General features: G+C 38.1%; 1 long non-coding RNA gene across 3 annotated transcripts; it reads left to right on the top strand.

Moving 5' to 3' along the window:
• Positions 1 to 1,128: 1,128 nt before the first annotated feature.
• LOC120083883 (uncharacterized) lies at positions 1,129 to 21,968 on the top strand. 3 transcript variants are annotated; one of them, XR_016531067.1, is made up of 4 exons: positions 1,129 to 1,340; positions 1,550 to 1,673; positions 11,837 to 15,524; positions 21,565 to 21,968. It is a non-coding gene; the product is annotated as an uncharacterized LOC120083883 (long non-coding RNA). The 3 variants fall into 3 exon arrangements; XR_005483572.2 differs by having other exon boundaries at positions 20,029 to 21,968; XR_016531068.1 differs by lacking the exon at positions 11,837 to 15,524.
• Positions 21,969 to 24,835: the final 2,867 nt, after the last annotated feature.

Here is a 24,835-nt window from a genome sequence, read left to right as displayed (position 1 = left end):
TGAGATTCTATATGAGAAAGCCTAGTTTCGATTCTAATGGACTTCTCGTATTCATAGTATTTTCATTACTGAAATTAAGTAATGGTTTATACTAACCAACCAATGAATTCGTCGTAATCAATTAATTAGTCCAATTCGAATTTGATGAAAAACATATAAATTCAAGTTATCTTAATTACATTAAAATCTAGGGCAAAATTAGGTTGAATATCTAATTTTCAAGCGTCTAATTACATATTTGTTTTGTTTAGTTCTAGGTTGGTTAGAACAATACTAGTCTCATTCGATCACAAGCTACCTTAACCTATTGCTTTTTAGCAATTAATATAAAATTAAATGTCACCCATCCAATGTCAATCTAAAGCAATAATCATAAATCACAAAAGTGTTTGATTATTATGATCATAATATAAATTAAAACAAAATTGAATCTAACAATTATAAGAAACTTTGTTCGAAAACTCAAAAATACGTCATAATATCTAATTTTCAATCACCTAATTAAATACTCGTTTTGTTCAATTCTAAGTTGGTTAGAACAATACTAATATCATTCGATTCGCAAGCTACCATAACCTATTGCTTCTTAGCAATTAACATGTCGCGCATCCAATGTCAATCTAAAGCAATAATCATAAATCATAAAGCGTATGGTTGTATGATCATTATATAAATTAAAGCAAAATTAAATCCAACAATTACGAGAAACTTAGTTCAAAAACTCACAAATACATTAAAATAGGAAAAATATCCTAAAATCCAAACTAGAAAATGTTACCTTAACTCATAATCGACATGCCGATGAATGGATTTAAGTTTGTATACATCCATTGAACAGAAATAAGAGGAAAATAGAGAGAAATTGAGTTCCAATCGTAAAAAATTCTAACCTTCCTCCCTAGACGGCTAACAAACTATTTATAAAATAGAGAATCGCATAACATATTCTTTGAACACTACAACAAACATGGCCTTCCATGACTTTTATAAAACATGCTATGAAATATAAAAGGGAAAAAAAGGCGCTGAAGACTAAAAAGAAAAAAATTGGTTCGATACCAAAAATTCGGAAAATGAAGCTCGCCTTCAAAACCCTTCCTTTTATTTTGTTTTTTTCCTTTTCTTCTCGCCTGCCCTCCTCATTGCCCCTCAAATAAAAAATTGGTCTCTTTTCTCCTTTCCTTTTGCCCACAAATTTCTCATCAATAGTCTAAATTTAGTCTTCCATTTTCGCCAGCTCCCTTGTTTTCTTCCTCCTCTTTCTTCCATTCTGAATCAACTTTACATTAGGAAGGATTTTTTTTTTTCAGTCTTCAAGTTATGAGATACACATGAAAGAGGTATTTTATTTTCTCATCTTCCTCCATTATTACTGTCTTTCTAAATAAAAAATAATAATCGGCACCTTCACCTTCACCCTCTTCGTAACACCATACCCACTCTCTTCGCCTTTTTCAATCATTCTACCTAAATCTTCAAAACCGAAGATACAGGGAATCGATTTCTGATTCTGCTATTTCGACTATTTTTTTTCTTTTGGTTTCGCTAGAATGAGATCAGGAAAGTGCCTTTTTATTGGGTAATCACTACCATGCATACTTCGTATTTGCCGATGATGCTGGTCTTCTCAAAGGTGCTTTTTGACGATTTGGAAAAATTAGGCACAAATTCAGGTATATCGTTGTTTTCAATTTCAGAATTTTCTTCTCTACTGTAATGGATAAGATGCTATTATTGGGATTGATGTCCTAAATTTTGTAGGATCTTATACTTTGTAATTATAATATACAAACATCTTATTTATTTAATAAAATATATGATATTTTATTTCGATTTTAGTTAACCACAAACAAATAAACTAATATTCAAAGTTATATGTAGAGACGTACGGGTGGATCATATTTAAGTGATAACCTAAATGGGTTGTAGTAGATGTAAAGGCTGGATACCTTATCCTAGTGACATTATAAGTATGACCTACTTTGTAGATGTTATTATTGTTATAAAGTGCTACAAATGATCTGATCCTAATCATTCGTGTGGAGACATGTGAGTGGGAACATTCTATACAAAGGAGTTTGTATAAGACCGGACCATGAAATGTTTAGTATCATTATATAACGTCGTTCATAATAAAGACTAACATTTCACCAAGATAACCAAAAGTAACATGACCTAAATCTTGAGTGAGTTATGAACTCCTGCCTATGAAGCCGGTCCTTTGAATTGTATAGGTGAGAATGGTCAGATCACTGACTCAATAATCCTACAATTTTGGAGATTCATCTGATTGGGGAGCTGGTAACACAGCTACACACGAAATTCTCCCTTAAGGGCTAATTTCGGGGTTTGAACAATATGGTGTCACACCCTCCCCTAGCCCGAGAAGGGTTCATTCAAAGTTGGACTATGATTTATTATTCATTAGAGGGATCAATGGTACTTAAGGAGTTAGATGTAACTATAGAGCCAAAACGGTAATTTTGGCCTACCTGTATTTACGAGCAATTTGTGAAGAATCATCATACTGTTGACTGATTATATCCAATAAACATAGAAATATATTTGTAATGTGAAGAGTGCAGCTGTCTATCTTTATTGGAGTGTGATAACGGGCAGAAATGCACGTTATCATAGTACTAAATTCTTAAACAATGTTAGATTGTGTTGATGAAATATGTTAAATTGCGTCCATTAAGCATAAATTCTATAATACTGCAGTCGCACGCGTCCAACGCATTAGAGCAGTTGATCTTTATATTTTTGTGCAGAATATGCATTAACGCAATGTAGAGATTGCGATCATAAGAATACATTGGTCGAGCGCAACTTAACCACAAGACTTTACATTGATCGTGCTCGCAAACATTCGCCCAAGAAGAATTACTGCAAGTTGGTCGGCGCAACATGGTGAGCGCATCTGGGTGAAAGGATAATTAAGATCGATGGGACAGAAAACTGACGGTAGTCGGATCCAAATTAAGTTGACAGCCGATAATGGTCACAAAGTACATTCAGCTTTATCGGTGACAATTATCTGGTGCATTAGTCAGGAATTAAAGCTGTCCCATCTATACAACGAGAGAGAGAAGCCGCCTTTCACCATGGAAACTCTATAAATACCAAGTGCATTCTTCAGAGAAGGGGTTAAGTAGTCGATTACTTCATCACGTTACAAGTTCACGCCTCTGTCCATAGTTTTCTTCCATTTTAAGCCAGACGCGAGGAAAAAAGCGTGCTGATAGATCATTCCGGAAAGCTTGAAAAAGCACCAAAAGCTCCAAGACAGAGAGAGGGCCGATGCCTGCGGAAGCGGGAACATTTGTAGATCAGAATAGAGATTCAATGTAAAAAGCCTCGATCAGCAAGGAATTGCTACCAGGCTTTCTACCTTTATTTTTCATTATCATTTTGTACTCAACTCAGTTATAAGAATGGAATGTCTTTCTCTATATCTGTTCACTCTCTGTTATTTAAGTATGAGTAACTAAATTAGTTGAATGAGTTGAGAAGTAGTTAGGTAGCATAACGAGGGAATCTTCATATTTGCGATTATCTTGTTTATGTATACTTCATTCATCTATTAGAGATACTCGGGAGGGTAGTCTAAAGATAGGATTTAGACTTGGGAAGGTCAGGTCAAAATCTAGGTTTGGAAGAACTAGATTAGAACGCATAAACGGGAGATAGACGCTTAGGAATGAGCACAATTTGTTATTAACGCATCGCATGCATCTTAGCAATAAGGTATGATTGTATACGGTCACCTTGCTTTCATGCATTTTGCATCAACGCATAGGATAAGAGTAGAGACTTAGGGATAAGCTCTATGGACATTTTGCATTCAACACATGCGTCCTAAACTTAGAAGCATCGCATTTACATTGGGAAATGACTTGCTGTGCATGGTTGTAACATGATCGCAAGGGTTGACGCATTCCTGAGTAACGCTAGCTAAAGATCTTCTCAACCCGTTCATCACATACTCATTGCATCTATCAATGCAACTATCTTTCTCAAATCCGCCGCCTTTACTTACTTCTCTTTTTTCATCAACGTAACAACACACCCAACACTTTATTTATTTACTTGGTTATCACAAAGTTTTTATAAACATTACCAATGCAACTATTTTCATAAGTCCCTATGTTCGACCCTGGACTTACTAGGAAACTCAGGGGAATTTACACTTGAATTTTACTGGGGAAACTTGAGTGCACAACGCAATCCATCAATGCATATCATCCATATTTCCACTTAATAAAATTAACGCATCAAGTTTTCGGCGCCGTTGTCGGGGACTTCGGAAAAATAGTTGATTAACGAAAATTTTTGTGATTTCTTTGCAGAACTCTCAATCTCTGGCGAACTACGACTCGGAGATTGAGAGAACATTTTGAAGTAGACTACGAGACTACCAACAGCATCCACAAGAGAAAGAAGAGATGGCGGAGTAACCTAAAGGTGGAGCACCAAATGATAATAATGTCATGGTGAATCCGATTTTGTTGGCAAACGATCGCAATAGGCCCACTACTGACTATGCATCGCCAAACCTCTATGATTTCTCTCCGGGAATCATGAGGCCTGCCCTCGACGGAAGCAGATTCGAGATGAAACCGGTGATGTTGCAGATGATCCAGACTGCAGGTTAATTCGGAAGAAGGCGTGGTGAGGATCTGCACGCCTATCTCTGAAGTTTTATTGAAATTTGCAACACTTTTGTGTTCCCGAACATCTCTGTTGAAGAAGTTCGACTAACATTGTTCCCATTTTCTCTCTGTGATCAGGCTAGGAAATGGGCTTATTCGCTCAAACTAGGAGAGATTACTTCTTGGGAGCAGGTAATGGAGAAATTCATGAAAAAGTATTTTTCACCTACCGAGAACACAAGACGAAGAAAACTTATTACTAGTTTTGAACAAGATAAGGACGAATCGCTCAACGATGCTTGGACGAGATTCAAAAGGTTGGTCCGAGATTGTCTGCATAATGGGCTGCCAGACTACTTTCAAATGGAAATTTTCTATCACGGTTTGAATCCTGCTTTGCAGACTGCTGCCAATGCGGTAGCCGCTGGTGGTCTGCTTGACAAAACTTACGAGGAGGCGAGGAATATTCTGGACTGCATCTCCAAGAACCATGAAGACTAGAGGGAGAGTGACTAGAGATTGAGACTCAAAGATTCCGATGCAAATAATGGTGCCATTGTTTCGTTACAAAACTAAATGACTGCAATGATGAATTTGATTCAAGGAATGGCGATCAACAGCCCAACACTGCAAAGTGGGCAAATTAACGCAATAAGTCAAAACACCGCAAGGTGTGTGACTTGCAATGATGGACATGCGATGGAAGATTGCCCGCAAAATCCACAGTCTGTATATTTTGTAAAGAATAATCCATTTTCAAACACTTACAACCCCAGGTGGAGAAACCACCCCAATTTTTCTTGGATGAATCAATAACAAAATTTTCAATCTATGGCACAAAAAGAAGGGCCACCAGGATTCTTTCAAAGCAACAACGGTCAACAAAGAAACCAAGCAAGTAGTTCACAACAACCAATGCAATCTTCTTCTCTAGAGAGACTATTGAAGCAATACATAGAGAAAAATGAGGCAGTGCTTCAAAGTCAGGCTATGTCCATCCACAACCTCAAATTACAAATGGGCCAGATTGCAAATGAGCTCAAAAGTAGACCGCAAGGGGCGTTGCCAAGTTCAATTGAGCTCCACGCAACCCAAGGGATTAGGAAAAGAGCAATGTCAGGTTGTGACATTGTGCAGTGGAAAGACTGTGGAAGGAGAAAAGAAGGAGCAGAACAAATCAACTTCCATCACAACTGAGCCTGAGATTGCGGCAACGCAAGAAGAAGAAAAAGAAAATGAAGCAGTAGAACCTGAGGTTGCGTCAAACCTCAAAGTCAAATGAAACAGGAATCGTGAAGCCATAAACTTGTAACGCGTATTTATATATATATGCAAGGCGATGCCATAAACTTGATGACATAGATTCTATGTGATGATATGTGATACTGCTTCTAGATATGCGTTATTAATGAATGTTCTTGTAGTATGCTGTGCGTTGTCACAAGTTTCCTTGCATTGAAACCAAGTATAATTTCACCGCAAGTTTCTCGGTGTGATCCGAGGTCGAACATAGGGACTGTTTGAGGTTATTGCATTATGTTTGTGATATATACGACCAGGGGTCAATTTATAAAAGAGTTTTGTGTACAAGTGATTAAACATGTGATAAAGTAAATCTAAGCGGTAAAAATGCGATAATAACATAAATTGCAATAAAATAAATTGCGATAAAAGTAAATCTAAGCTAAAATGATATAAGATACAGGTTTTATGATACAAGATACTGAGGTCAAGGCTGGCTGTGAAGATTATACAACGATTGTGTAATGCGGTGGCAAGTCTTATGTGTGAAGCAGAAAGAGAAAAGATAATTAATACAAATAGCGCAAGTTCTTTAATTGCATTAAAGATATAAGTACTGTTCTGCTTTTCCCTTAGCGTACACCTCTCGGTAATCGGTCGCGTTCCCACATATCTGTGGTGAAACAGAGACGAATGTATGAACGCAAGGTTGCTTCCATCTCTGGAAGTCCTACTTGCTTTAGTTAACGCATTCTTTTAACCTTCTCTCGACAGATCAGAATGACATCTTCACTTCTACTCTCACAGTTGAAGATGCCGTCTAGCATGCCTTAGCTAAACACATTTATCTCTTTAGCACAGATTAAATTACTCGTTTAATCCATATTATTTAGCAAGGTATTAAGAAAACTTCATGGAGAAAACGATTAATGGAGGAACGGAAATAGATAGAGAAGTGGAAATGAAAGTGATCGAGACATTCAATAAAACTATTTAGCGTCTGATATATGATATATGAATGAAGAGATTAAGAGAATGAAATACAATTGATGGAATAGAGTTAGAAACAAATACAAATAAACACCAACGTCTTGGCAGCAATTTGGATGGAGATTTGCTTGCTGGTGTGGATGGATCGTGCGGAAGGATGAGCTTCCCTCTCAGGCTTGCTCAATCGGTAGTAGGGATCTAAGCACAGAGCTTCACGACGGGGATCTGGTAGAATCTCTTCTCTTCCCAGATTTCTTCTGATCAATACTCAGCTCAACCTCTCTCTCAATAATCTAGCAACAATTAGCCCTCGTATCAAGTATATCTTCTCTGAATTCTATGGGGGTATTTATAGGTGAAAAGCTTTGACTCTTGGCTTGTGGAGCCCACTTATTGTGATGGAAATTCCGAGATGGAGGAATAAATATTCCTTCTGTTATGTAATCAGATCGTCAAATCTACACAACGGTTAGTTGTACACGTGTCACAATCCTCCGTGTTTGCATTGCTCAGCTGCATCTTTCGATCGGTTGCTCGTATGCGGTGTTGTTTTTATTACCGCATGCAGTTGAAATTCAGCTCGGGATCGACTGTCGCATTACAAGTGGTGACTTGGTTTCCTTCATTGTTGATTGACAGGCACAATGTGACAGAGATGCGTTGTTCAGTTCTCGTTGAGCCTTGATCGCAAGTGGTGACTTGGTTTCCTGCAAAACAGAGAAGAAATATCCTCTTCTCTTATATTAATGATGTTAGTGGGTGTAATTGTGTTAATTTATATTTATTGTATTTCTGAGCTAATTTTCATACAATTGACATATATTCCTTCTCTTTTGGCCGTAATATCTGAATAAGGAAACATAAATAACTTGTATTTCTACAAGTTATCAAAAGTCCAATTACCACCTTTCCCTCAGAGGTTAAGAAAGAAGAAAAACGAAAAGGTACAGTACCAACGCTTCTTATCTATTTTAAAACAACTACATGTTAACATCCCTTTCAGTGAAGCGATTGAGGAAATGCTTGTCTATGCCAAGTTTTTGAAGGACATGGTAACTAAGAGGAGAGGTGCTGGAAAATTTCCACGGTGGCATTAACGCAAAGTTCCAAATATATTATTCCACCGAAGATGAGCGATCCTAGGAGCTTCACGATTCCTTGCTCCATAGAAGGACTCTATATTGGGCAAGCCCTGAGTGACTTGGGGGCCAACATAAATTTGATGTCGCTGTCAATCTTTCGACAATTAAATATGGGGCAACTTGTGCCCACATCAGTGACTCTCCTATTGGCTGACAGATCTTTGGTTCATCCAGAAGGTAAGGTGAAAGATGTGCTGATCACGACTGATTAATTTATTTTGCCAACTGACTTCATCATCCTAGATTATGAGGCCGAAAAGGATGTGTCCATCATTTTGAGGCGACCTTTCCTATCAACTGGTTGTGCTCAAATTGATGTGCACAAGGGAGAAATCACTTTGAGCATAAACGGACATAAGCTCAAATTTAATATAATTCGTGCCATGAAACTCTTGGATGAGGAGACCTATAAGATTCTGACGATGACCTGAATTTGATTGAAGAAGAAAAGTCTTATGAAGAGTGTGAGAAAGAGGATGCTAATGCATCCGTAGCTGCCTGCAATGCGATTGTAGCAAAAACAAACAAAGAAGAAGGAACGATCGCAATACAAGAAGAAGAACCAAAAGAAGAAAGAATAACAATGCAACCTTCCTTCGTGGAACGACCAATACTTGACCTAAAGACCCTACCAACACATTTGAAGTATGCATTTCTGAGGCAGAATGAGAAGCTGCCAGTGATAATTTCCTCTGCGCTCAATGCAGATTAAGAGAATGCATTGATGAGCATTCTCAAGAAACATGTGCGAGCAATTGGCTGGATGCTCACTGACATCAGAGGAATTAGACCCTCATACTACATGCATCATATTCGTCTCGAGGATGACCATAAAGCAACTATTGAAAATCAATGCAGACTTAACCCTGCGATGAAGGAGGTTGACAAAAAGGAGATTATCAAGTGGCTAGATATAGGCATTATCTATCCATTGCAGATAGAACGTGGGTTAGCCCCGTGCAATGTGTGCCGAAGAAGGGAGGAATGACAGTAGTCCCAAATAAGAACAATGAATTAATATCGTAAAGGACCATCACTGGATGGCGCATCTACATGGACTATCGCAAATTGAATGCGGCCATAAAGAAAGATCACTTCCCTTTGCCATTCATCGATCAAATGCTAGACAGATTAGCAGGGAACGATTTTTATTGTTTCTTGGATGGATATGCCGGGTACAATCAAATCATGATAGCTTCTGAAGACCAAGACAAGACCACATTCACCTGCCCATATGGGACATTTACTTTTCGCCGGCATGAGGTTTGGCCTCTGCCTAAGATATATGGGAAAACATTAATTAGCATAGCCAGTGATCTAAGATTGCTATGAGACCTCATGGATCGATGGGGGACCTCAAATAAAACATCGATGGTGAGCGTGGCAGAGGAACTGCTAGTCTTCTAAGACTCTTAGTTATTTAGTTATTATGCTAGCAATGCGCTAAGCACGTTCCAAAGGTGCATGATGGCGATCTTTTCAGATTATTTCGAGGACTTAGTGGAAATATTTATGGATGACTTCTCCATTTATGGGAACACGTATGAAGTTCGCCTAGTCAATTTGGAGAAAATTCTGAAGAGATATGAAGAGACGAATTTGGTGCTTAACTGGAAAAAATGTCACTTCATGGTAAAAGGGGGTAAAGTGTTGGGACACAAAGTCTCCGAGGAAGGGTTGGAGGTGGACAAAGCAAAGATCGACGCAATTGAAAAGCTTCCACCTCCAACCAACGTAAAGGTTGTGCGAAGCTTCTTGGTGCATGCTGGATTCTATAGACGATTCGTTAAAGATTTTTCTAAGATTGCACGACCACTGAGTGCATTGTTAGAGGCGGACAGAAAGTTTGAATTTGACAACAATTGCCTCAACGCATTCCGAGTTTTAAAAGATGCATTGATTACCGCGCCTGTCTTGATTATGCCGGATTGGACACTGCCGTTCGAAATCATGTATGGCGCAAGCGGATATGCGATGGGAGCCACATTAGCGCAAAAGAAGAAAACTATTTTGCACCCCATCGCATATGCGAGTAAAACTCTGAACCCTGCTCAAATCAATTATAACACCACTTAAAAAAAACTCCTGGCTGTGATTTTTGCGTTGGAAAAATTCCAGGCATATCTATTGGGAACCAAGGTACTCATTCACACTGATCACTCGACAATCAAATATTTGATGACAAAGAAGGACGCAAAGCTGAGGTTGATCAGGTGGGTTCTCCTCCTTCAAGAATTTGATATTGAAATAATTGATCGGAAGGGGACAGAGAATCAAGTTGCGGATCACTTGTCCAGATTGGAAAATCCTGAGGTTGACCGCAATGAATCTGAGGTGAGTGCTGTGTTTCTGGATGAGCAGCTATTCCACATAGAAGAATTTCCCTGGTATGCGGACATCGTTAACTATTTGGTTTGTGAACAATTTCCTGAAGATTACACATACCATCAACAGAAAAAGCTCAAGCATGAATGAAAGCATTATTATTGGGATGAGCCGAATTTGTATAAAAGAGGTGCAGACCAAATCATTCGATTATGCTACCAAACGTGGTTCAACAACACATATTGTCACAGTGCCACGATTCGCTATATGGAGGGCACTTTGGAGCACAACGTACTACAGCCAAAGTTTTGCAAAGTGGATTCTTTTGGCCTTCATTATTTAAGGATGTTGCTGACTACGCAATAAAATGTGATCGGTGTCAACGCACTGGTAGCATTTCATGGAAGAACACAATGCCAATATACACTATCTTAGAGATGGAATTATTTGACGTCTGGGGGATTGATTTCATGGGACCATTCCCTCCTTCGCATGGAAAACATTATATCTTATTGGTTGTCGATTACGTTTCCAAATGGGTAGAGGCAATTTCATGCGCCATAACTAATGCGGCGGTAGTCTCCCAGTTTCTCAAGAAAAATATTTTCACTCGTTTTGGCACTCCTTGTTCCATCATAAGTGATGAAGGATCACATTTTGTCAACCACAATATAAAGGAGTTGTTGCGCAAGTACAATATCCTCCACAAGGTGGCCACCGCATACCACCTACAAACAAATGGCCAGGCTGAAGTGTCCAATCATGAAATTAAATTGATACTTGAGAAGGTAGTAAAACCTTCATGGAAGGATTGGGCAATGAAGCTTGATGATTCGTTGTGGGCATACCGGACCGCATTTAAAACACCTATAGGTATGTCCTTTTATGCATTGTTATTCGGCAAGGCGTGTCATTTGCCTTTGAAGCTGGAGTATAAAGCATTGTGGGCAGTCAAGAAACTGAATTTTGATTTGAAGAAAGCAGGGGATGCGCAAAAACTGCAGCTGGTCGAGCTAGAAGAATGAAGGGTCAATGCATATGAGAATGCGAAGATTTACAAAGAGCACACCAAGCGCTGGCATGAAAAACGCATATGCGCTAGAAACCTTCAAATCGGGAAAAAGGTCTTACTCTTCAATTTGAGATTACGGCTCTTCCAAGGAAAATTAAAATTGCACTGGTCCGGACCCTTCATCATCAAAGCAATATTTCCACATGATGCGGTGGAGCTGATCACCGAGGATGATAGTCGAACATTTAAAGTTAATGGACAACGGATAAAGGCATATTGCGAAGGAGATTTCTAGCTAGAAACAGTCTCCGCAAAGTTGAAAAACCCGGACTATCCCTTACTCAACTCTTGAACATTTAACTCTTCGTCATTTTTCTATTATCAGTATTTCACTTATTTCTCTAAAAAAAAAAAACTTGTTGTTTTGTTTTAAAATCATTTAACCTTCTCTTTGTCTGTTTACAATGGTTAAGGCATAGGATTGCAGAGATATCACCAGAAGAAGAAAATGATCTCACTCCATCACCGCAATCCACAAAAGCAAGGATCACCGCAAGGATGGATGCATCAATACACAATGTGGGCGACAACGCAAAATTTGGGGGAGTACTCTTCTTTATTTCAAATTTTGCGTTATCACATTGCATTTTACTTTTCAAAGTTTTATCACCGCATCCTCCTTGATTACCACATTCATTTTACAAGTAGATAAATTTAGTAGTTTACCGCATTCTGTTTCTTCACCAAGCATGATTTCAATGATGACAAATATGCTTCTATGCCTTTCGTATATATCAGAATAATCTTAAGATAATCTTAAGATAGTCACCTCATGAAATATTTCTAGAATTTAGGGGTTTGCTAGCTTTCTCTCAAACTCTCTTTACAACGCATTCTATGACCATCGCATGACCTATTTTAATTTCCTTTGGCAATGAGAACATTACCGTATTTTACATTTGGGGGTGTGGTATTTATTTTCGACCTTGCTATATCTCAATATATATATATATATATATATATATATATATATTTGAGAATAACAACTCCACTGTCAACGCAATGGGAAACCCATGTTGATTAGAGTTAAGTTGTGAAAGGCACTTACTCGTAGTTGGATGTCTACATGACACACGTGGGGGCAAGCCAAAACGAAAGTAAGTCACCAAGCTCAATGCATAAATCAATAATCGCAACTTCACTACCAAATCGGTACGAGTTTAGTCTGAGAAAGAGTGCATTGCTAATAGTTGGATGTCCGCATGACACATGTGGGGGCAAGCAAAAACGAAGGCAAAACACTTGGATCAGCGCAACGTCAGAAAAAAATAGCAATGAAGAAAATTTTTGTGCAAGGATAAATCATTTGACACCCCAGTGGAAAATTTTCTTTTTTGAAATAAATCATGCGATGTTCCGGAATTTAGTAAAGTTCTTTTGAAAAACAGCTTGCAATCCCTAAGTCTTAGAAATATTTTAGGAAGAGACTTGAATAAGACTTAAGGAAATTATGGCATATAGGATTTGAACGAAGTATCCTTGAGAAATCTAGGGAAAGAACTTTTCGGTTAACTTGCTAAAGGAATCTTTAGCTTATGCTTGAGGACAAGTGATAACTTGTAGAAATACTAGTTACTTATACTGTTTTATTTAGATATTGCGGCTAAATGAAAGAAAAATTGCATTGATAGTATAGAAATTGGCTAAGAAATGCGATAATTATAAATTGCCATCGATACACCCACTAACACCATTGCGATAGTAGAATAGAGTATTTCAATTTCTGTTTTGCAGGAAATCAGTCACCACATGCGTTCATGGCTCAAAGATCAAATAAACAACGCATCTACGTCACATTGCATCAATCATTCAGGAATGAAGAAATGATCAACGCAATGATGGTGCATGCGATAATCGATCAAGAGCTTAGTGATCAATGCAAATTCAACCGCATACGGTAATAAAAAACAACACCGCATGCGGCGATCGATCGAAGATATAAAGAGCAATGCATTTGCGGAGGATTCTGACAAATGTACAGCTTTCAATTGTGCATTTCTGATAGGTTGATTTCATAATAGAAGGAATATTCACTTTCCCATTTCAGGAACTACCATAACCATAATGTGAGGACCACGAAGTCAAAGAGCCAAGCTTCACCTATAAATAGCTTCTGAAAATTAACTGAAAAATATACTTGAATAGATAGAGACGTGCATATATCGATTATGAGAGAGAGACTGGTCTGAATCGACTGTCTAAAGTAGATCTGGGATAATCAAGAGACAAGGCCGAGAGGTGAGTCTCCGAGTAAGGAATCCTTCCAATCTCCGCCGTTGAAGCTCTGTGCGAAGGTCATTTCTACTAGAAGAGCAAGCCTGAGAGGGAAGCTCTCCTCTCCATTTCTACCACACGCTGGCAAGCAAAACCTCCATTCGAAATCTGTGTCAAGTTCTTGACACTCCTTCTGTATTTGTTTCTAATCTCTATTTCATCACTTGTATTCATCTTCTTAATCTTTTATTCACACCACGTATCGAATGCTTAATCTTAGTATTAAATGTTATGATCATTACCATTATCATCTCTCTGTCTATTTCCGTTCATCCATATCCATTTTCTTCATGATGTTTTCCTAATTCCTTGGGTAGTTAGCAAGAATTAAGCGAGTGGGTTAATTTGTGTTAAGGAAATAATTAAGTTTAGCTAAAGCATGCTCAATGACATCTTCACCTATGAGAGCAGAAGTGAGATATTATTCCGCCTATCAGAAAAGGTTGGAAGAATGCGTTAATAAAAGTGAGAAGTACTTCCAGAGATGGAAGCAACCTTGCGTTCATCACGTTCATCCCTGTTTCACCATAGAGATATGGGAACGCGGCCGATCACTGAGAGGTGTACACCAAGGGAAAGCAGAACCTTAGTTTCTACGGGATCCCGAAACCACCAGCCACCCCGACCTAATTCATGGAATCAAAATCTTTAGTTGGATCGCTACCATGTGGGGGGGTTCGATACAATACAAAACACGGCTCGCTTCGCTTTTGTTAGGAGTAGGTGCTTCCCCTTAGTTGGGTTGGGGGAAGGAAGAGGGCATTTCCATCACGAAGGATTCAATCCAGCCACAGGTTCCCCTACGGCATCTTTAATGCAATTGACAAACTTGCGTTGTTTTTACTAATTACTCTTTCTATTTCTAATTCATCCATAAAGACTTGCCATCACATACTACGATCCTTTGTATAACTTCACAGTCAGTCTTGACCTCAGTATCATGTATCTTTTATCATATTAGCTTAGGATTTTATTTTATCAATGCAATTTTATTTCATCAACGCAATTTTAGTTCATTGCAATTTATATTACTGTATAAACAACCATTCTTTACTAATTGGAAAAATCGGTCACATATACCACAAGAGTAACACATTAACGAAAACAATCCCTATGTTCAACCTCGGATTATTCTGAGAAACTTGCATTGGAATTATACTTGGTTTCAGTGCAAGGAAACTTGTGACACGTACTACAGGCATATCATTAACAATGCATATATTTAGACGTAGTGTGCATAAGCGATAACACAACATAACATTCCATCTACATTCCATTTCTATGTCATTAAGTTTATGGAAACATGAGCTTGCATAATTCATTCATTCACATTCATATTTGTTCACATGCTTAAAGACATAAATTTAGTGTTACAACAAGCATTGTTTAAATTTGGGGGTGTGATAACAGGCAGAAATGTATGTTATCATAGTACTAAGTTCTTAAACAATGTTGGATTGCGTTGATGAAATATGTTAAATTGCTTCCATTAAGCATAAATTCTATAATATTGCGGTCGCATGCGTCCAACACATTAGAGCCATTAATCTCTATATTTTTGTGCATAATATGCGTTAACGCAATGCAGAGATTGCGATCATAGGAATACATTGCTCGAGCGTAACTTCACAGAAATGAATACACTGGAATGTTCTGTAAAATTTTATCTTCCTCTTCTTTTATTCCACTCTCTCAAAATCCATTTCATCCAAAATAGTCGGAGCCCACAACTCCTGGGTTCTCATCCTAGAGAATACCGAGGTTTCCTTCGTGGTGGTGCTCAATTGGAGATCGAGGGATTTTCCAGTGAAGATTAGATCTTCAAAGGTAAGGGTTCTTGAACCCATTTTTTATTCTACAATTTTTTTTTTTTTCCATGATGTAAATTCTATGTTTTAAATGCATAATTTTTGTTCTTCTCTGTAAAGTCTAAATTTTGTGAATTTTGAGAATTTGGAATGATTCGCTTTAGCCACGCATATTGCATGCATAGGATACATCTCGAGAAAATAAAAAAGGGTTGATTGAACATCAACGCAGACTAAACCCTACGATGAAGGAGGTCGTGGAAAAGGAGATAATCAAATGGTTAGATGAAGGCATTATTTATCCAATCGCCGACAGCACGTGGGTCAGTCCCGTGCAATGTGTGCTCAAGAAGGGAGGGATGACGGTATTCCCAAATGCAAATAATGAATTACCAATGAAGACCATCACTGGCTAGCGGATCTGCATGAACTATTGCAAACTGAATGCGATGATGAAGAAGGATCATTTCCCCTTGCCTTTTATTGAGCAGATGCTAGACCGCCTAGTAGGAAATGATTACTTCTGCTTTTTGGACGGATATGCAGACTACAACCAAATCATGATTGCTCCTGAAGGCCAAGAGAAAACCACATTCACCTGCCCCAACAGGACGTTTACTTTTCGACGCATGCCATTCGGATTATGCAATGCGTCGAGCACGTTCCAGAAGTGTATGATGGTCATCATCTCTGAGTATCTTGAAGACTCAGTGGAAATTTTTATGGACGACTTCTCGGTGTACGAGCAAACATATGAAGTCCGTCTAAACAATTTGGAGAAAATACTAAGAAGATGTGAGAGATGAACCTTGTGCTGAACTGGGAGAAGTGCCACTTCATGGTGAAGGAAGGTATTGTGCTCGGGCACAAAGTCTCTAAGGGTTGGAGGTGGATAAGGCGAAGATTGAGGCCATTGAAAAGCTCCCACCTCCAGCAAATGTGAAGGCTGTCAGAAGGTTCCTGGGGCATGCAGGATTTTATCGATGCTTTGTGAAGGACTTTTCAAAGATTACGCGACCATTGAGTGCATTGTTGGAAGCAGAGAGAACATTTGACTTTGATGAACAATGCCTCAACGCATTTAAGATACTGAAGAATGCATTAATAATTGCACTGTGTTGGTCGCACCAGACTGGACGAAGCCATTTGAGTTGATGTGCAACGCTAGTGGTTATGCCATGGGGGCAGTGCTAGACAAAAGAAGAAAACAATGCTACACCCTATCGCATATGCGAGTAAAACTTTGAACCTAGCCCAAAAAAATTACACTACCACGGAAAAAGAACTTCTTGCGGTGATCTTTGCGCTGGAGAAATTTATAGCCTACTTACTGGGATCCAAAGTGATTGTTCACACCAGCCACTTGGCAATCAAATATTTAATGACAAAGAAAGATGCAAAGTCGAGGTTGATTCGATGGGTTATCCTCCTTCAAGAATTCAACATGGAAATCATTGATCGCAAAGGGACGAAGAATTAGGTTGTAGACCACCTATCAAGATTAGAAAATCCAGAAGTTGACCGCAACCAGTCAGAGGTGAACGCAACCTTCCCAGATGAGTAGCTTTCAAAATTGAAGAATTACCATGGTACATAGATGTGGTAAATTATCTGGTCTGTGCACAATTCCCAGAAAATTACACAGCCCATTAAAAGAGGCAACTCATGCACGAATGTAAATCCTATTATTGGGACGAGCCAAATCTTTACAAAAGGGGGTCAGACCAGATTTTGCGCCTATGTGTACTAGAAGTTGCTCACCAGCACATACTATCCCAATGCCATGACTCACTATATGGTGGACATTTTAGAGGTCAACGCACTGCAACAAAGGTGTTACAAAGTGGATATTTTTGGCCAACTTTATTTAAGGATGCAAGAGACTACTTAATGAAATGCGACCGGTGCCAACGCACGGGAAACATTTCATGGAAGAATGCAATGGCCATGAATATCATCTTAGAATTAGAGCTATTCGACGTATGGGGCATAGAATTTATGGGGTCATTTCCACCATCAAATGGTCACAAATACATTCTGTTGGTCGTTGATTATGTTTCCAAATGGGTTGAAGCGGTATCGTGCATCGCAAGTGATGCGACGGTTGTCTCCAAGTTCTTGCGAAAAAATATCTTCACTCGTTTTGGCACCCGACGTGCCATAATAAGTGATGAAGGCTCCCACTTTGTTAATAACATCATCAACAAATTGCTGCACAAGTATAATATCCACTATAAGGTAGCCGCCGCATACCATCCACAGACAACGACCAAGCTAAGGTGTCCAATAGGGAAATCAAGCTGATCTTAGAGAAGGTGGTGAAGCCTTCACACAAAGATTGGGCAATGAAGCTGGACGATGCCTTGTGGGCATACATGACCACTTATAAAACACCTATAGGCATGTCTCTGTATGCGCTGGTGTTTGGAAAGGCATGCCACTTACCGCTTGAATTGGAGCATAAAGCAATGTGGGCAGTGAAAAAACTCAATTTTAATTTGAAGATGCAGGGGAGGCAAGGAAACTTCAGTTGGTCGAGCTTGACGAATGGAGGACTCAAGCATATGACAAGCCAAGATCTATAAGGAGTGCACAAAACTTTGGCATGACAAACAACTATGTGAGAAGAATCTCCAAGTTGGATAGAAGGTCTTGTTATACAATTCTCGGCTAAGACTTTTTCCTGAAAAATTAAAATCACGATGGTCAGGTCCATTTATAATCAAAGAGGTATTCTCGCATGGAGCGGTTGAGTTATCCAATGAGGACGGGACCAACGCATACAAAGTCAATGAGTAAAGAGTCAAGATATATCACAGAGAAGACTTGCATCACGAGAAAACCTCCGTGGACTTGATGCATTGTTTTATGCGATGAAATAATGGTGTAGAATGCGATGGTGGAATATGCATTGTGCATGCAAGTTTTCTTAGCAAGATCTAAGTATAAACTATACTAAGTTGCTTGGTAAGCCCAGGGTCGAACACAGGGACTAAGGAAACAGTATGCGATGGTAATTTTCGTTTACTTTGTGGTAACAAATAAATCAATGCATTGGTTGGTATGTTGTTAAATGTATAAAGTTTATGCGGTGGATTTGAGAAAAGAGTTAATAATATGAAAGTACAATGAGTATGCAAGGGAATGGGTTGAAAAGGGTTTTATTTAACACTTCCTAAGATTGCGTTCATGTTATGCGATCATGCTACATACATACAACAACAAGTCATCTCTCAATGCAAATGCTATGGCTTCTAGTTTTAGAATGCATGTGATGTATGCGATGATGTCTATAGGACCTACGTCTAAGCCTCTATTCTTGTCTATGCGATGAAGAATGGCACACACATACACAAGGCGACCGCATACTACCATAACCTATTTCTAGGGTGCATGCGATGTATGTTGGCAAACAAAGCTTATCTCTAAGTCTCTATCTCTTGCTTATGAAGATCTAATCTTGCTTTCTCAAGTCTAGATTCTAACCTAGCTCTCTCAAGTCCTAAGTTCTTTCTTTAGACTCTCTCTCGAGTAGCTCTAATGATGAGCGCAACATAAGACAAGATGATCGCATGCAATGAAGATCCTACGTCATGTTAGCTAAGTACTTCTCAACCCATTCGAAAGTTTAGTTACTCATGCGTATTGTAAAGAAAGTGAACTGATGTAGAAATTCAGGTTCCATTCTATAAATGAAATCGAAATACAAAATGACAATATGGAATAAAGATAAGGAGCCTGGTAGCAATTTCTTGCTTCCCAAGGCTTTTACATTGTTTTCTCTGCTCTGCTCAAAAGATATTCTTGCTTTCGCAAGAGTCAGCCCTCTCTCTGTTTTCCATGCTCCTTGGCACTCTCTCGAGCTGACCAGGACGATGTTCTGACTTTTTCTCTCATTTTTCGCTTCCGCCTTCTAAGTATGAGGAAACTATGAATAAAGGCTAACTATCTTCTATATGGCTCAGTTGGAATGAAAAACCGAACTCCTTCAATGAAGGTGACCTTCTGTATTTATAGAGCTTCAGGGTAAAGAGATTTTTTTCTCAAATGATTGCACTGATGGGATGTCATTAACTCTCTGTCTGATGCGCCGAATAATTGTCACCGACAAGTTGAGTGTACTTGCTATAGTGTCGTTAACAGCTTGTCAACTTAATTTGAAATCGACCGTCATCAGCTTTCTGTCCCATCGTGATTTATTAAAGCTTTCACCTTGATGCGCCGACTCTATGTGGCCACCTTCTTGAGCATATTTTCGCGAACACAAACGATCGCATAGCCTTGCGGTCACAATCTCTTAATGTGCTCGGACATTAATTTCTTTGGATCGCAATTCCGCCTTGCGCCAACACATTTTTTGCACAAAATACATAAGTTAGCTATTTTTAATGCAATGGACACATGTGATCACAATATTATAAACTTAATGCTTTTGGACGCAATTTTATATATTTTTATCATCGCAATCCTTCATTGTTTTATAACTTTGTGCTGTAATAAAGTGCATTTCTGCCCGTTATCAGGAACTGAGGAATTCCAACTAAAGAAGAAGTGGGCAGTCCCTGTGCAATCATACGATTCAAATTCATTAGGGACGCAATCTTTTTAAAGTATCCTTTGAAATCTTCATTTCATGAACTCACTCTACCTTTTTATATCCTTTATCCTTTTTATATCCTTTTTACACCTTCATTTCAAAAGAAAAAAATTTTTTTTTTTTTTTTTTTTTTTGGACCCTTTCGATGTTTTTAGCAACGATCGTGGTAAATGATTGCGGTGGAGCTACGTGATAACCAAAAAAAAAAAAAAAAGGCGACTAGTTCGTTCAGCCATTGCAATCAAAGAAATTGGCTCGCCACCAAGACGGATGCGATCACAGATGATGCGGGCAACAAAGCAAATTTGGGGGTTGTATCTTTCCTTGACTTTGTTTATTCCAAATTTTGCACTCTCGCATCTCATTCTTAACATTGATAATTTTATCATCGCATCCTCTTTAATGGCGCAATCATTAAATGTTGATTACTTTAGTTAATCATCGCATTGTTTTTCCATACCAATTATGATTTCAATGATGAAACACATGCCTTTATTTCTCATCGCATGTACTAGAATCAAATCAATTTCAGGACAGTCAATTCATGAAATATTTCTAGAAGTTAGTGGTCCACCAGCTTTCTTTCAAACTTACTTTTACGAAACCTCCTAAGAACATCGCATGAATCATTTCAGTCTATCAGCAATGAGGACATTGCTGCGTTTAAATTTGGGGGTGCCAGTATTTATTTTCAATCTTGCTACCTTTAGACATCTCAAAAAAAAAAAAAAAAAAAAGAAAAAGAAAAATCATAACGTTGAGATTGAATCTTACTCGTAGTTGGATGTCTGCATGACACCCGTGGGAGCAAGCCAAAACAAAGGTAGAAATCGTGATCAACGCATAAATAAAGTGATCGAAACTCCACTGCCAAATGGCCATGAGTTTAGACTGAGAAAGAGTGCCTTGCTCGTAGTTGGATATCTGCATGACACTCGTGGGGGTAAGCAAAAATGAAGGCTAGACACTTGGATCAGCGCAAGTTCATTAAAAAAAAAAGAATATCTAAACTACGCAAGGATAAAAATCATTTGGAAACACCCCAGTTGAAAAAGCTTTTGAAATAAATCATGCATGACTTGGAAACAAGTAAAGTCTTTTTGAAGGTTAAACTTGCGGTCCCTAAATTTTAGAAATATTTTAAGAAGAGACCAGGATAGAAATTAAGAAGATTTTAGTTCATAAGATTTGGCGGTAAGGAAATGCACCTCGAGAAATGTAGGTAAGGAAAAGGCGGCTGATTCTCTAAAGAAAATCTTTAGTTTATACTTGAAGACAAGCATTGTTTTAAATTTGGGGGTGTGATAATGGGTAGAAATGCACATTATTACAACGCAAAGATATAAAACAATGTGGGAATGCGACGGTAAAAATATGCAAAATCGTGTCCAAAAGCATTAAGTTGAGAATATTTTGATTGCATGCGCCCATCGCATTCAGCTAATTTACTTATTTTGTGCAGGAAAATGCGGTGGCGCAAAGTAATTTGCAATCCAAGGAATTCGGCGCTCGAGCGTATGAGAAGATTGTGACCACAAAGATACACAATCGTATGCGCTCGCGAAGATTTGCTCAAGAAGTTGGCTGCTGATGACTTGATTTTAGTATTTAAGCATGTGGACAAATATGAATGTGAATGAATGAACAAATCCATGTCCCCGACACGGCACCATAAACTTGATGATTTGAACTTGGTGAATGTAATGTGCATGCATGATAATGTGCTACAAGCTCATGTTGCCATAAACTTGTAATGCAAAATGTGATCTTATGCTGGGTTACTTCTCATGCACATTTTATGCGATACTACTTCTAGATGTATGTGTTATTAATGGAATGCTTATAGTATGCTATGTGTTGTCATAAGTTTCCTTGCATTGAAACCAATTATAATTCCACCACAAGTTTCTCGGAGTGATCCGAGGTCGAACACAGGGATTGCTTAGTTAATGCATTACGTTCGTGATATATGCAACTGATGTTTTTACAATTAATAAAGATTGTGTTTATATAGGTATCTAAAGTTGCGGTAAAGTAAAATTGTGCAGATAAACTAAAGTTGCGTTAATAACATAAAAGTGCATAAAAGTAAACCTAAGCTATTATGATATAAGATACAGGATACTGAGTTTGAGACTGACTGTAAAGATTATACAAAGGGTCATGGTATGCGGTGGCAACTCTTTATGTATGAAATAGAAATAGAAAAGATAACTAATATAAACATTGCAAGTTATTAATTGTGTTAAAGACATAACTATGGTTCCGCTTTCCCTTGGCGTACACCTTTCGGTGATCGGCCGTGTTCCCACATCTCTGTGGTGAAACAGGGATGAACGTAATGAACGCAAGGTTGCTTCCATCTCTGGAAGTACTTCTCGCTTTAGTTAAGGAATTCTTCCAACCTTCTCTCGACAGGAGGAATGGCATCTTCACTTCTGCTCTCACAGATGAAGATGTTGTCTAGCATGCTTTAGCTAAAAAAATTTATTTCCTTAACCCAATTAATTCACTTGCTCAATTCTTACTAATTACCAAGGGATTAAGAAAACATCATGGAGAAAGCGATTTACGGATGAACGAAAATAGACAGAAAGATGGAGATTGAAATGATCATGATATTCAATACTAAGATTTAGCATCTGATACATTGTGTGAATGATAGAGATTTAAGAAGATGAATACAATTGATGATAAAGAGATAAAAACAAATATAGAAGAGTGCCAATGTCTTGACACAGATCTGGACGGTGGATTTTCTTGCCGGCATATGAAATGGATGAAGAGAAGAGCTTTCCTCTCAGGCTTGCTCGTTTGGTAGAAGTAACCTTGGTACAAAGCTTTAATGGCGGGGATTGAAAGAATTTGCCCTGAGACTCACCTCTCGACCTTGTCTCTTAAATCTTCCTGGATCTTCTCCAATTAGGCTCTTCAGACCAGTCTCTATATACAAATATCAAAATATGCCCGTATCAAGTATATCTTCTCAGTGGAATGGTCGGAGCTATTATAAGGCTCAGCTTTGACTCTCTGACTTGTGGTCCAGACTGTATTGTTAAGGCCGTTCCGGAAATGGTGGAGTGAATATTCTTTCTGTTACACAATCAATCCCTTCAGAAATGCACAACGGTCAGCTGTACACGCGTCAGAATCCTCCACAATTGCGTTGCTCTTTACATCTTCGATCGTTTGCCCACATGCGGTGTTGATTTTGATTACCGCATGTGGTTGAGATTGCGTTGATCGCTTAGGTCTTGATCGATTGTCGCATGCGCCGTCATTGTGTTGATCGTCTATTCATTCCTGAATGATGGGCACAATACGATGTAGATGCGTTGTTCTTTTTATGTTGAGCCATGAACGCATATGGTGACTTGATTTCCTGCAAAACAGACTTGAATTATTCTTTTCTACCATCGCAATGGTGTCAGTGGGTGTATTGATGGCAATTTATAATTCTTTCATTCCTTAGCTAATTTCCATACAATTGACGCAACTTTCCTTCCTTTTGGCCACAATATCTAAATAAAACAGTATAAATAACTTGTATTTCTACCAGTTATCACACCCTCAAATTTAGATATATGCTTGTCCTCAAGCATATCTTCTACTAAGGCAATATTGCTAAATTTCTATCCTAAATTTTGTGCTAATTGGTTGCTCTGAATGCTCCACCTAGGCAACATTACTTAACATCGCAATTTCTTTCTATCCTTGAAAATTCATAACAAAGCCCTACTTTAGTCTTCTATACTACAAATTTCTGCTAAAAAATTCTTTTCTAGTTTTAAAAAGAATGTTTACCTCTTCTTGTGAAAATAACTTGATGCGTCTAGATATGGTGGTCAAAGATTGCGTCATTTATTTAGAGACTGTTGATCATGGTTACACCCTTCATTTTGGCTTGTTCCCACGGGTATCATGCGAACATCCAACTACGGTTGTGTGCCAATCTCAACTTTCACTCGTGAATTTCATAGGAGTTGTCTTTTGTTTCTTTTATTTTTCTTTCTAATATTTTTTGTTTTCATATTTCGTTGTTCTTGGAAACCCACCTTTGTTCTGGCTTGCTCCTACGGGTGTCATATGAATATCTAACTACGAGCAGGCTCTTTTCACAACTTAACTCTTATCAGGTTTGGATTGTTTTTGAGTTTCCCTTGCACTGACATTGGAGTTTATATAAATTTTTTTTTATTTTTTTATTTTTTTGTAGAAATAATAAGCGCATTTTTCTTAATGATCGAATCACTTGATCTCATCTGCCCAGACCTTCCCTACCCCCAAATTTAGAGATGCGCAAGGTCCTCATTGTGTTGTTTAGACAGACTAGACAAACACTTAGACAAAATTTCAAAAAGAAGGTTTAAGCAAAATTTTGAAGGATAAAAGGTAAAGCATTGCTATAGCATGAATTAACTAAGTGTGTGTTAGAAAATACAAAGTGTGGGAAATGTTTCTAAGTGTATGCATATTATACATTATGGCAGCGCAATGAATAATGCAAAATAAAAGATCAAGAATATTGCAAAATTGACAAAGGATGATAAAGAAAAGGCTATTGTGTACTTGAAAAAAATGTTACTTAGTTGTATTGAAAATTAAATAAGTATACAAAGAATTACAATTAACGCAATACAAAAATTTGAAGTACGTACAAAGAATCAAAGAATTGGCTTTTATCCATAGAGAAATAATAAATGAAGTTATAAATAAAAGAATGATTGCAATAA

This window comes from Benincasa hispida, chromosome 8 (assembly GCF_027475165.1).
Source record: "Benincasa hispida cultivar pf3 chromosome 8, pf3_genome.v1.1, whole genome shotgun sequence".
Lineage (NCBI taxonomy): Eukaryota > Viridiplantae > Streptophyta > Magnoliopsida > Cucurbitales > Cucurbitaceae > Benincasa > Benincasa hispida.
Note: the sequence above shows the minus strand (reverse complement) of the source record. Positions and strands in the feature narration are given on the sequence as shown.